Raw genomic sequence first — 14509 nt, forward strand, 5'->3', positions numbered from 1 at the left:
TTAGATTATTGTTTAATTATTGTGAGCCTTTATTAAAATGGCCACTCTTTGATACTAGCTTGTGAACTAAAGCAACAAAATATTAGATGCATTAAAGATATTTTTAAACTCAGTTAAGGAGGAGTGTATTAATTGCATCGTTTGTTACAACGATGTTTCTCAGGTACGAAGTCACGTGTGAAAATATCATTCTTTAAGGCACAGTACATAAGCAAGACTGTCACACATCTATACGATAATGATGAAAATGATCATGTGCCTGTCACGATAATAACACATAAGCAAGACTGTCACACATCTATACCGTTATAAAGCAAATCATATAACGGCTATCACGATGATGGCAATGGAGCGGGGGCCTTGATTCTCTACGATACAGCACTTGGGCAAGACCGTTAAACGTCTATACAATATCATGCAAATCATCTAGTGCCTATCACGATGACGATATTATAGCAGAGGCCTTAACACCAACGGAATAGAAATGTCAAGGATTCTTAGAACACTTGTTAAACCTGGAGCAAACAGTATAATAAATTACATATGAGCAAGACTCCCCTAATGTTGTATTCTATCCTCAGTGTTGGGCATACACTACAGAATGTAAATAATATGCAAGTATAGAACTAGAAAAGATTTTGTTCTTGATTCATTCTTTCTTTGAGAACAGTCGCTATTAGTTTATAATTATTTACATCCATGACAAAACAGTATGAAATCTTGATTGGGGTCTTCAAGACATTTTTATACCAGTATCAAAGTATAACATAATGCTGAGCGCCAAGCTAGGTAGTTGTTAGTACCATTTTTGTAAGTCTTTGGTATGACTCGGCCGGGGTTCGAATCCACGACTTCACGCTTCCGAGGCGGACGCTCTAACCACTAGGCCATCGGAGCGGTTTTCATTAAGTAACTTTACGACATAAATCACTGGCGAACAGACCATGCAAATAAGGTATTATTCTTTCTGATATTTGTCAACCTCAAGTGGTATGGGGGTAGATACTTTTGATCGGAGACCTGGTATCTGTCCCTTGTTTCCAACCTGAAATTAAGTCAAAACACTGTGGTTGTAGGATGCAAATTTCCGTCGATCTATGAAGAGCGCATTAACTTGGAGCAAGAGAACAATTAATTAGATTACGGAGGACAGGTGCTTGTTAATTCGCCTGACTGCAATGATTTCTAATGTCTGTGTCGGGAGAGGAAGGGATTCTTAATTATGCCTTCGTTTACTTAGCCGTTAGACGACTAGAAAAGGGACGGTTACCTTTGATTTTATATCGGAACTGTCAGATGTTATATTTTCCAAATCTGTTGTTTGGAATTCTATACGTCAATCTGACCGCAATTTTGGTTTCTAGTTATAAAAGGCGGTAAATATATTTGATCCTGATTGGTTACGCTAAATAAGGAGCATGGTTCCCACACGAAGAATCCTTGGGGTTAAATTGCCCTCATCGAAAGAAATGTAGTCAGTCTGCAATTTTCCCGCAAGAGTGAACCTATAAGGGACTCCGAGACTGAATTTGGAAGAAATTCTCTCGTAAAAGTTTGGTCAAATGGACCGGATGTCTGGAATGTCAACGGTCACAATTTTGGCGGTCGAAGCGAACAAAGCTTGGAAGTGCAAGGTATCTGCGTCAATTTTCATTTAGTTCGTTCATACTACTATAATGATTTGCTTGAATTTATTTGTTTAAATTCGTAGATCAATATTCTTGATATGCGTATAACGGTGGTGAGTTCAGATATCTTAATTCGTACAATGATCTTCTTTATATAAGATGACGAATTGTTTGAAATTGTCTTGTTTGTATAGAAATTGGGTATTCTAAGATTTCATGCATTACTGTTTGCTGATATGAGTTACGAGAATCCGTGTGAATTCTCCGATCTTAGATGATCTCACGTATGATAAATATTTTGAATGTGTATATTCGCTAAAAAATAACGTAGTTAAATTATGTAATGAATTTCATTCATTCATTTGTGTAATTGAGATGAGAACGGAACCGTTATGTCTCGCATAATGTTAATGGGAATCAGTGATGAAATAGCCATTAGAAAGTACATTAATCTTGTGAGATTAGGTTTGTTTTTTGTTTGCCATGTTTAGCTTGATTAGATAGCCTTTGTTTCTGTTCGAATTCCGATAGAATGATATCTGACATAACGAGAGGGGAATAATGATCTGTTCCCAGTAGGACAACTGACAGTATATTTAGGTTGCTTCTCCGTCTATTTTGAAAGGGGAAATAGCTCCACGGACGTATCCACGGACATAACCACGGAAGTATCTACTGACGTATCCACTTACCTACTTATCCAATTATCTACTTACTTACGTATCCACCTACCCACACAAAGTTTGAGGGCCGAAAGAGGCGAGACATCAAGGAGGTCGGAAAAGGGCAAAAAAGCGAAAGGACCTGGAGGAACCACCATAGTGAAGTAAGAGAAGACAGGAATAAGCAGGCTATGAAGTTGTACAAGGCAATGACTTCAATCGTTCACTCGATTATATGATGAACTCATTCTATCATTCAAAACAGATCGGCTATTTATATAAATATATTTGTGTTTGAAATTCGGTGAAAGATTTATTCCAAAAAGAAGTGTTTCTTCATAATGTAATGTATTATCCCAGTTGTTTATGTAATTGATTAAAATTATTTTTTTCCATGTACGGGGGCTCGTGTCCTTCTGTTCTATATATCTGCTCAGATCTCTATTTATTCCATCTATAATTTAACACTTTATTTTAAAATGTACTCGATCCGTGCAACAATACCGAGGGCGATGAGGATAGCCAAATAAAGCGGACACCTTATAAGAAGGTACAACCTCATAATACTACACCACCAGTAGCAACCGCTACAGTGGTCCTCGGTGTTTATAGGCACAATGTTCTCTTCTTCACATCTTTTTTAACGACTGTGTTGGGTTGATGGCAGCATTACATACATATTTTGTTTGCACGCTTTAAGGCCCTTTATTTTTATTCGTCTTTCTACCTTTCATTTTTAAAATCCTATTTTTGTTAATTTCGCCGTCACTGAAGCATGGCGGAATCAATTATTTCCTTTGGCTTTTTGATTTATTGTTGGTTTGGTGGATTTAAATTGTGTCTTCCTATGACGAAACGTAAACAAACTGTACTGGGAAACTATTTTAACCTGGGCCGTTATTAATTTATCTGTCTGATTGCCTGTCTCATATATGTCTGGTATTAGGTGCCTATTTATGATTATAATTTCATGTATATACTTGCAATTTCTGAATATAAACCCAGTTGGTTAGTGCAGAATATAGCCGAGAGTTAAATCCGGTTGCCGAGTGAATGAGTTCTCGTGCACCGCAAGTCATTAGCCTCGACCTTGACCTACGCTTTTGTCTGGGATGAACCCACTTTTGAGTGGCATGGGCGCTGGTACCTGGAAACAAGACGAAGCGCGCAATTACTTGCGACACGAGTTCGAATTCCTGCTTGGAACGAATTCAAACTCTATATCCTATTTGACACTGATATACAAGGTTGAATGGATTCTGTTCATCTTAAGTTGTTTGTATTATATTCTCGATTCATTGTCTTGAATATTTTGTTAGGCGTGCGCCTTAAACAAGATTTAGAATAAAACGTAGACCAGATTTTACGTCAGGACTATCGGTGTCTTCGTTCCAAAACAGGGACCTGCAAATACGACGCATAAATCTCTGTCGCTAGACAGGATGTCGAGGATGGAGAAATATGGACGAGTTCACTGCTTGTCATCGTCTTTAATTGCCTACCTATGAAAGAAAAGGAACGTAAATGCATTCCCTCAGCACGCTTTAATTTTTCTTCTTTACCAATGGCCATCTGCAGTCACTGTAAATACATTTGTATTTGACGTGATATTTTACGTTGTATTGTCTGTTGTGGACGTGATACAGTACATTCATTATATCGCAGTCTGTGGATAATGTTAATTAAAAATGCAAAATGACGAAAACTTCTGCCTTAGATTTTCTGTTCCTATTATGCATTTCATGTTTTTGGGAGTGGGAATGGATTTACCGAATGGAAGTGAATATAACTTGCTGGTAAAAAAAAAATGTTCCAATGCTGAGATGCATTTCTTGACATGCTGGTGATGGCTGCATTAGGAAAAGGTCGTGTGACAGCAGGATCCGGGTATCTCCCACATGTACAAGTCATTAAAGAACAATAATAACAACCTGGGAGGAAAATTCGTAAATGCATAATCTGTGAAACATAACATTTCTTTCCAGAAATGGAAAATTCATTTCATTAAGCTTTATTTAAATTCACTGCTTTTTAAAAAAATATTCTTTTACATTTTTTTTAATATAAATCGAATGAGTGACCTACACATGGTTACCCCCCCCCCCTTTTTATCTGCAAGCTATTTATGAGCTGAACAGTGAAATTGGAAGTTTTATTTTAACATTTCTACTGGTGATTTAGCAAGGGGGTATCTTTAGAAAATCTTTTTGTTTCTTTGATCGCAAGCTTGTCAGAAATGAAAACCCCATTATCTCTGTCGGAGACAACAACCTCGTTATCTGCTGTCGGAGACAAAAACCACATTAACTGCTGTCGGAGACGAAAACCCCATTATCTGTTATTTTATTAATTTAATTTTCATTTCACAAGCGAAAACTTTGTCCAACAAGGAATATGCCAGAGTTACAATTTTCCGTACATTTTAATTGCTTGTTTTCCTTGGAATAATATTTAACAATTTTCTGTTATTTAAATGTGTGCCTTCAGACAGATAACCCGACAATCCAAGTCATCAATATGTCTGATAGACGTCAGCTTGCTCGGGTATGATTTTCCTTGGATTTATTTACATCTCTTCATAGTCAATCTTTTTTATTTTATGAAATTGCAAATCATCCGATACCTTGATTAGGAATGCTCACATCATTAAGGAAACATGGTTTACACATTACATCATTATGTTCTTTTCCTAGGTTTCTACATAATGTAATCGTTAGATGTCAATTATTCAGCATGTTTCATTAAATAAAACAAAATATAAAATAACCAGATGTGATCGATTGTTGGTATTTTCTTATTGTAAATTGCTACTTTAATATTTTATCATGGCTCATGTACGTATCTCAGTCAAAACAGATTGGATATATCATGAACTTTTCATTTTAGTGTGACATTTAAAGAGACTCTCATTAGGGCAATTAGCGTAAAGGCGTAGGGTCAAAAGAGACTGTAAAACTGAAGATTTTTTATTATTACTCGGGGATATTCAGAAATCTGTACCATTTTGATCCTTTTTATCAGTCTTTAGGTACATGCAGATTAGATTTTTCTACGATTGTCAGGGTTTTATATCTATTTTGGATTTCCAGCTTCAAGTTAACTCGATCTTTATGATCGATACGTATTATTACTTTGATATAATGCAGTTTAAAACTTTATTTGGAACATAAATTATGGCCATGTTTTCTCTTTCAGTTACTTCTCTGTACAAAGAATTTTCCAACCAGATAATGCTTAGCTCGTCTCCTTCAAGTACTTCATCAAGAAAGACTCCAAAATCTTGGACCGTGGGGTGAACTTGAGTCTTTCGTTTCCTTTGAGGTAAGAACTTTAGTCTTTTTTCCCAAGTCTGTTATTTAATTTAGTGTGCATCAGCGTTACGAAGGCAGAAAAATTCCGAAAACCATCTGCTTCATGAAAACTTCGTTCTCTTGGCATTGCATATTCATGAGTATAATGCATCGGTTGTAATGGAACAGGAGCTCCCACAATGTTACCAGATAAATTAAGAAACACATTCTTCCATAAAATACGTGCGCATTATTGTTTTTATGAGGTGTATAAAAGTGGCCGTACTGATGTATCAATATCTTATTTAAGTGTCAATTAATACCAAGTGCGTTGGTTTTTTTTACATGTGATTTACCGGATCAGCACCCAAACAACTGAATGCATTCGCATCTCGCGTGTATTTGCTGGAAGTGTGAGATAGTCTTACGTTCTCATGAGCATAGGAAGCAAGGACATTTTTAAGGAGAGAAATAATACGTTCTTTTTTCAAGTCCATCTTTCTTCCTCAATGCGATATAAATTTCAATACAACCAAAGATGATTTTCAACAACCATTGTTGTTAGAACTTGTGTCCAATCTCTTTGAATCATATTGCGACAAATAAATAGCTTAAACCGAAGGAGTAATGTGTGTTCTTAATTGCGCATTAATCAAAGTACGTTTCAGACCGCTCCTTCTAACCACCTATCAAACATTTTTGAAAGATGATTTATTTCTCAGCAATAGCGAATATTATGCAAAACGATTTGCTTAATCAGTTGGTTAATCGTGGATCTTCGCATGATTCTTGCATGAAACGTTCATTATCCATCTATCATACTTCATCAAAAATTCGGGAAACGTGGAAAACTCGCCGCTCCAGAAAACGAATATGAAATGCAAATCATTCAGGATATTGCCATGGAAACTCTTAAATTCATTTTAACATATCGAAGGTCCTCGTGAATATTAATGCAGGATTAGCGAACATATTTTTTCTGGTATATATATATATATATATATATATATATATATATATATACATACATATACATATATATATATATATATATATATATATATATATATATATATATATATATATATATATATAGATAGATAGATATATAGAGAGAGAGAGAGAGAGAGAGACAGACAGACAGACAGAGACAGAGAGAGTCAGAGAGAGACAGAGAGACATTATTCCGATTTCCAGCTTACGCAAAACAAAACGAATAGTTATGTCTACCCATATTTTGATGTCCAATCGATCTTTGCAGTTAATTCGTGGAGTAATGAATATTACCAGTGTGAAGACAAAGAGACATGGCTTAAAATACGTCTACTATATGATAGCTTTATCTGTATACTGGCCTCCTTTAGCAATCTCGGAATGTATATACCATCTTGTTAGTTATCAAACTGAGTAAGCAAAGCCGCAAGATTGTGCACTCACGATCTTGAATATCAATGTAAGGGGAGCAGGAAGACATTTGTATTCTCAAAATGAAAGCAACCTCTTGCCTAGAGGCTGGGTACACCAACATCATTAATGATTATTATATGGCTTCGACTGATTGTGTTGCATATTCGTGCTATGGGAATATGAACCTAAGTATGTGCAAATAACACTGTTAATGCCCATTGTCAGGTTATGAGTGTATAACCGACTCTATATCATTCCGTTTACATTTGGGTCATTAGCTTTTGGTACAGAACCTGATGACGACGGGAAAAGGAACTTGAGAATTTTTCTGCAAAGTGTTTCATTTACATATTGTCCAAAATATCACAATTAACAAACGTTTTCATATGGAAGAAATGGTTTAGACAAGAGACCAAGGTTTCTCAAAGGCCTTAGAAACATTGAAAATAGTTGGGAAGAAAGAAATAGTTGTTAAAAATGTACTCGTTGATAATAATTAATTGATCATTTGTTAAAATCAAAACTCGTTATTGATATATTTCATCTCTCATTTAAGATCATAAAACTTAGGTCTTATTTCTAAAAGTCTGCTTAAAGTCGTGATGTGTTTGAAATACACGTGTCTTCCCAAAATACAGCTGTCTTTTTTGTCTTGACTTTGGTGTGCATGCAAACCATAGACAGTGATGAGAGTAAGTCATGATATATAGGTGTCTTTGATCTAACGAAGAAAGTAGAATATTGGACATTAATACAGTCTGTAAATATTCGGCTCACAATTCATTTATGCTGAAAGTAAAAGATAGCGTGTAGTATTATTAATTTATATGTATTTATTTATTTATTTTGTTCAGTGTGTTCTCAGCCATTTAACAGCGTCATCATCAGCAAGGTGCAGAGCAATGAGTCCACCGGGGAACATTGTCAATGGACAGTTGTTCACAATGTGTGACATGGTCTGTAGAGCTCCACAGCAACAGGAAGAGTGGCATGGCCCCATCGGACAAGGTTGACTGCATGGTCCACAGATGACGTGGAAGGTTGAAGCAAGGAGGGAAGACAGATGGCTCAGTTACGACGGAGTGGTTAACAACGTCTGTTTAAGACCACTCGACACCTCATGCCGATATAGCTGTCATATCCTCCGGCAATGTCATACCCTATTATTATGACTGCCGGTACTCAGCAACATTCGACCTCCACTTCCGCGTCGCCTGGAAGCAACCACAAAAGTGTTGGCTAAGGTCTATGCCAGTGAGAAACTTCCACTGTACATGGACATCACGATAAGTACGTCAATGGGTCTAACATACATATAAACACATATTTATAACTATGTAAGTATTAATAAGACCCCAAAAACTAGAATATATAAGCTGGTCTAAAAACCAAGACCATCAGACCCCGCTGCACAAGGCGGCAAAGTCTACCAAGATAAGAAAACTTAATATAACCCCAAAATTAATACCTGTAAGGTGGTCCAAACCCCAAAGGACCATCAGGCCCGGCTGCACAATGCGGCAACCAAATACCTAGCGAAACTAGTTAGGACCCTAAACGTAAGAATATATGAGGTGGTTCAAACCCCAAGGACCATCTGGCCCAGCTGAACAAAGCGGCGGACCATTAAGCCTAGGAAAGTTTAAATAACCATACACAAAAAGGTGAACCCAAACCAAGAACCACCCCACCCAAATCAGACTCAATAGATAAAGTTTAAATAACCCTACAGGTTATCACTAAGCGGTCACGGGTGCGGTACTATCTTTAATAAAAACGCCGAAGAATATATCTCCAAAAATCTGTCAAGATGACAATTCATTAACCTTTTGGCAAGGGAGTAAAAAATGTATACCCTGGATAAACCAAGGTGCCTTCCTAGTGAGCAGGCTCCTCCCTGACCGAACCTTCCTCCTCGCCACCGCCGGACATTAAATTAATGAACGTGTATAGCACATATTAAATACATGAAGGGAAAGGCACTTTTTCCTCTCCTCATGAACTTAATTAACCCTGCACATGGGAATAAAAACCTAGGTGTCCCGATGTGACGTCATAGTGGCGACCAGTCGCTACTGGCGTCACATAGTGCTTGGTTGACACCTAGCGCAGCTAATGCAGACTGAATTGCTACCTTTAACTCGCGTGTGTGCTGGGTCTATCCCCACTCGAGTATAGCCTTAAATTCAGGTCGCTAGGGTCTATGAAGTCAGTCATATTGACCCAAACCAAGACGGCTCAGTTAAATAGTGCCCATTATGCACAGTAATGCCTGGGGGATGAGGCTCTAATTCCTTCCCCCGGGATCAATTAAATAGTCCACTTATGAACATTAACCAGACATACATGCCCGTATGGGCTAAAACGTCTATAATTTAATTGATGATGATGATGACCATGTAAGTATAAGGTACAACACAGTGATATGCTAGCAGCACTCTCCGTGACAGTGTTCTTGAAATTATAGAGTTCTTGAAAATCATACATTCTTGATGATCGGATCTCATAATGTTTGAAGGATCAACCATCTCGGCTTTTGAATTTATTGCGATCGTTCAATTTTTACTGGCTATTTTTTTATTTTTCTATACAACTTTATTCACACTCTTTGGTTATAATTAATGTTTTTTCTTTGTTTTGAACACAAACAAGTCAGCTGATATTTCAATCATCTATTTAAGTAGCAATAACTGTCACTTTGAATAAGCCAATGATTGGCGAGCTTCATTTGGTTAACCTCTGTGCAACATTCGTTACATTAGGGTGAATGATTACTGTTTTCTCGCATAAATAGCGATACAGATTTGAGATTTATAAGAGTGCGTCGAATTCTAAACTTATCTCTTTTGGAGAACTAGTCTCACAACATATTTCATATTGGTAGAAACGGGAAGAGATATATTTTTGGTTACATATAACATACTTAAACCAGTAATTTAAATGGTTAATAATTAGAAAGTTACTGTATATCTGGGAATTATAAGCAACGTTCTACATTCTATCTTGTCGCTTTAATGTTCTTCTCCTTTATCGATTCTTTTCATGACAAAGCAGCTGCCAACAATTTATGACGAATCCGTGGCAAACTTCTCCCAGTAATAATAAAAAATAAAGGTAGAAGCGAATGCAGACAAGACGCGGATTAGATAGAATTGATGTATTTCATTGTATACAAATGAAAATGATCTAACTAACTGAACCATTAGGTCTACTTGCAAATATGCCGACATTAAACAATTCCCTGAGCAATTGAGAAAGGTCAGGTTTGTGTTACTTCTTTGTCCTACGTAGATTTTATATATATATATATATATATATATATATATATATATATATATATATATATATATATATATATATATATATATATATATATATATATATATATATATATATATATATATATATATATATATATCATATCATATCATATATCAGATCATTTCAAGTGTTGGGGGTGGGTGGTTGTGTGCTTCCAAAATGTCAAAAGGGCCCTGACTTTCATCCAAAGGGCACAAAAGCAAACGTCTATGTGTATCTTTACTCCAAGTGTACGTAATACCCATCAAACGTGCGCAAGAATAAAACGATTATCAAATTTCAAGTAACATATTGACAGTATACGTATGGGTGTGAACGTTTTCTTCTTTTGTTTCATTTTTAGCCTAGGGGTCCTGACACTCTGGAGACCATCCCTCACCCGATCCGGCCGTGGAAAATAAGGTAGCTGTATGGTAACATTTTGAAATCAAACAACAAGCAATATCCACACATGGGTGGTACTTTATTAAAATCTATGTAATGGATCCCTTACTATTGCATCTGATTTATTAATTGTCATACCTAGTACAAGCATCTGCTAGTACAATAAAATCCAATCCAATCCAATCCAACACTTCATTACGACTTAGACTGCACAGTCTGTTGTCCATGTTACAAAGTGACAGCGTTAAAAAATTTAAAGTACTAACAACGTAAACGTTTATAATGCAAACGAAGATAAAGTTATTGTATCGGTAGATGAATAACATCACAATTTTGGCTATTAGTTAAGGTCAAAGATAGGTATTCCTCGTAAAAGTCATACTTAGTTTATTGAACAAGAGAATATACATTTTATTATCGTTAAACTAATTACATAGACAATTGTGTTCAATTTTGTATTTTCCTTTTTACCTATTTCTTGCGGATTACAATATTCAAGCCAACAGCTTGGTATGCAAACCGAGTAAACAGCTGGTGTCCAGTCTGGTCTTCATAGCTTAATGAGCAATTTGAAGTTCATATCCATGTGAATAAAATATATTGTGGGTAGTATTCTAGACAGTTCTCAAATTGAAAATCATTGCAATTATCCTATTGCTAGTGCGTAGGTGAATGTGGGGAATAGCTCCACTACTTAATTATCCACATTTCCTCTTATGATCTTCAATAATCATTTTACTGATTGTGTGTTTCTATAGTTATTGCTTCTTCGGTTGTTTTATTTTATTTTAGATGACGAAAGGAAACAAAAGAAATAAACACTTTAACTTGGGTACAACAATTGACAATATAAGTTAAAGGAAGAAATGAAACTTTTACTGTGAAGACGTATCGAGTGAAATAACAAGGTATAGTTTATTTAGTATCGAATTAAATAATAAAGTATCGCTTATATCTAGTATCTAGTGAAATAATAAAGTATTGCTTATATACATTAGTATCGAGTGAAATGAAATAGTATGGTCTATATTTAGTATTGAGTGAAATAAATTAGTATGGGTTTTATTTAGTATCTAGTCAAATAAAGAAGTGTCGCTTCTATTTAGTATCGAGTAAAATAAAATAGTATGGTGTATATTTAGTATGCTTTTATGCCGTATTTATCCATTGAACTCTTAGGTGAAACATTGAACTTCAGATTGACTAAAAGTATTTCCAATTTGTAAAATGGCACTTAACATCCACCGTGTTACTACTTTGCTATCTTTATGATTTGAATTTCTTCAGATACAGTTTCATAGAAATAAGAATATTAGCTTGAATAACGGGATTATTGTTAGTAAAAGTCAGCTGACACATAAACGAAATCTATTTCACAATGTAAAGACAATGACATCATGCTTATCAAATGAAACTTGTTTCCCCCTTAAAACGATGTACGCGCATGCTGGATCATACAGACCAAATAGAACCGAATGTACTGCCAACTTTCAGGTGCGTGAACTTTTTTAATCAAATGCAACAAAGTTCCTCGTAATAAATGACATCACATAGCGAGGAAATCGACAAGATATTGAGCTAGACACTTTTGGCATTAGTTTTCTGAACTTTTCTAATTAATAGGTGCAATTGCACACATCGCTACTCCAAGAAATGACATTTAGACATAATACAAACAAAGATGAAAATATGGCTTTCTTGGAAGACACATTATATGACCTAGTTTGCTGTTATTGTGGCGATAAAGGATAAATGGGTACATTTGCGGTCTTAACATTCAAATCCATGTAACACCTTACACTAGCTAACTTTTATACTGAATAATCTGTATTGAATGTCAAATGTGTATTTTGTATTGAACCTATATTCAAGAATTGTTCTTTGGATTGTTTCAAATACAAACATGCATTAGTAAAGTTTAAAAAGACAAATCTATAAAACACACACGCACACGCACACGCACACACACACACACACACACAGTGTAACGTCGCCCTCTTAGTAAGAGGGATGGTTAATTGGATTTGGCTGGCGTTATCTAGAGGATGATTTCCCTCGATATTATAGCCCGGCGGGAGTGAAAGAAGAATGGAGTTTCAACAGAGAACTGAGCCAGAATACTAGGGTAAAATAAAGCAATACGAGCCCCCTTTGACAAGAAAATAACAATTTTAATTAAAACAAATTAATCACGGCAATTCCAATTCAAGTTAAATTATATCATATAATTTAACAGGTGTGTCCAATTTGAATTGATTTCATCATCATCATAACGAGAGGTGAAAAGAGCGCAATGTCCACGACCGATTTGCATCACCTTCCTGTGTGGACCGTATTTCAACGTCTCCTGGTTCATCCTTCCTAAGCTCAAAGCTTTGCCATTCATGGACTTCCTGGTCCTTTTATTCTGACTTCGTTCGTCTTTCTTTCCCTTTACTTCTGTCTTCAGGCTGATTCGTCTTTCTCTCAGCAAGCTGTTCCTTATTGCTGTTCTCTTTCAGAACCTGAGCGTCCTAGCACTAAACCTGTCTTTCATTTTTCAAGACGACCACCTGGTCCCTTTCTTGTTTCACGAGGAAAGCACTAATCTCTTTATGCTTTCCCCGGAGTCGAGACTAAGTTTCCTCTTCTAGGAAATTTTCAGACTAAGGAATTTCGACTAAGGTCGTCACTTTAAAGTCTGATTGCTCTAAAGTGTACGCCCTAATTCACTCTGCCCAATCGTAGGCAGTGGTCCCTAATTTTTCCCAAAGAAATAATTCCTTTCATCAGGTGTAGACAGCTCAGAATCTGTGAATGACAGCGCGTAACAATTTCCTTTTGAAAAATGATAAGTGGACATAGGTTCCTCCCAAGCGATTAGGGTTGGTAGCTCAAATGTTTACTTTCTAAGGACCGTGTTAAGATAACCCGGTCAATTTCACTGAGTTGGAATGCTGCCCCTTTGATGTTTACAATGACATGGGGGAGATAAACGAAGAAAGGTCGATGTGACCCTTCACAAAGACTTTTCTGGCTTAAATGTGATAAAATTTTAATGCTCAATGCATTCAACCTTAAACTTTTCTGCAATTCAAAATTCTACACTTCACACATGCATACATTCATACATACATACATACATACATACATACATACATACATACATACATACATACATACATACAGACAGACAGACAGACAGATATATAGAGAGAGAGTAGGTCAGAAGGCAGGCAAAAGTAGGTGGTTCAATCGATATTTGCATTCTTTGGTCCATTCATCTACTTATCTTCTTTCCGAACAGTTGCGTTATTTGTTTCTGCATCCAGTGGTGTCAAACTTATAGATTACTAAGTGTTAAAAACTTGAATCAGGATAAATAATGTCAGCAATACAGTGATTGTATTTGTCCTCAGTAATTGTTACTGTATCGTAGCGAGCCTAATTGGCTGAGCTTACTTGTTGAAGTGAGGGTACTGTGTAACAGTTGCTGGGTCAAGTGAGGCTACTGTGACGCGGTTTCTTGTTCTGCGTAACTGTTCCTGGGTTGAAGTGAGCTTACGATAGTTAGGTCACGATAAGTGGGCAACACTTTTTACCATTTTTTGGGACGTCTTTTAACAGAATTTAACATGCAGTTTCTATGTTAGTTTAACTAACAAAGACTCGGAGGAGAGGGGATGTTGTGATGTTTGCCAAGCTGTGTATGAACAAGAAAAGAAGACATAAACATTGCGAAAATGATTGACAGCGAAGTAAAATCTATATTACAATGTGCGAAAGATTTTTTTAATTGACTAAGCTAATAAAACGAAGCAATTGAGAAATAAATACG

The 14509-nt window shown here is 36.1% G+C and overlaps 1 long non-coding RNA gene across 1 annotated transcript; it reads left to right on the forward strand.

The window, feature by feature from the left end:
* Positions 1–5503: 5503 nt before the first annotated feature.
* On the forward strand, positions 5504–11573 carry LOC149802231 (uncharacterized). The gene is made up of 4 exons (XR_016420509.1): positions 5504–5611; positions 7842–8277; positions 10652–10710; positions 11485–11573. It is a non-coding gene; the product is annotated as an uncharacterized LOC149802231 (long non-coding RNA).
* Positions 11574–14509: the final 2936 nt, after the last annotated feature.

Source organism: Sinohyriopsis cumingii, chromosome 4, assembly GCF_028554795.1.
Source record: "Sinohyriopsis cumingii isolate HCF-2022 chromosome 4, ASM2855479v2, whole genome shotgun sequence".
Taxonomy (NCBI): Eukaryota; Metazoa; Mollusca; class Bivalvia; order Unionida; family Unionidae; genus Sinohyriopsis; species Sinohyriopsis cumingii.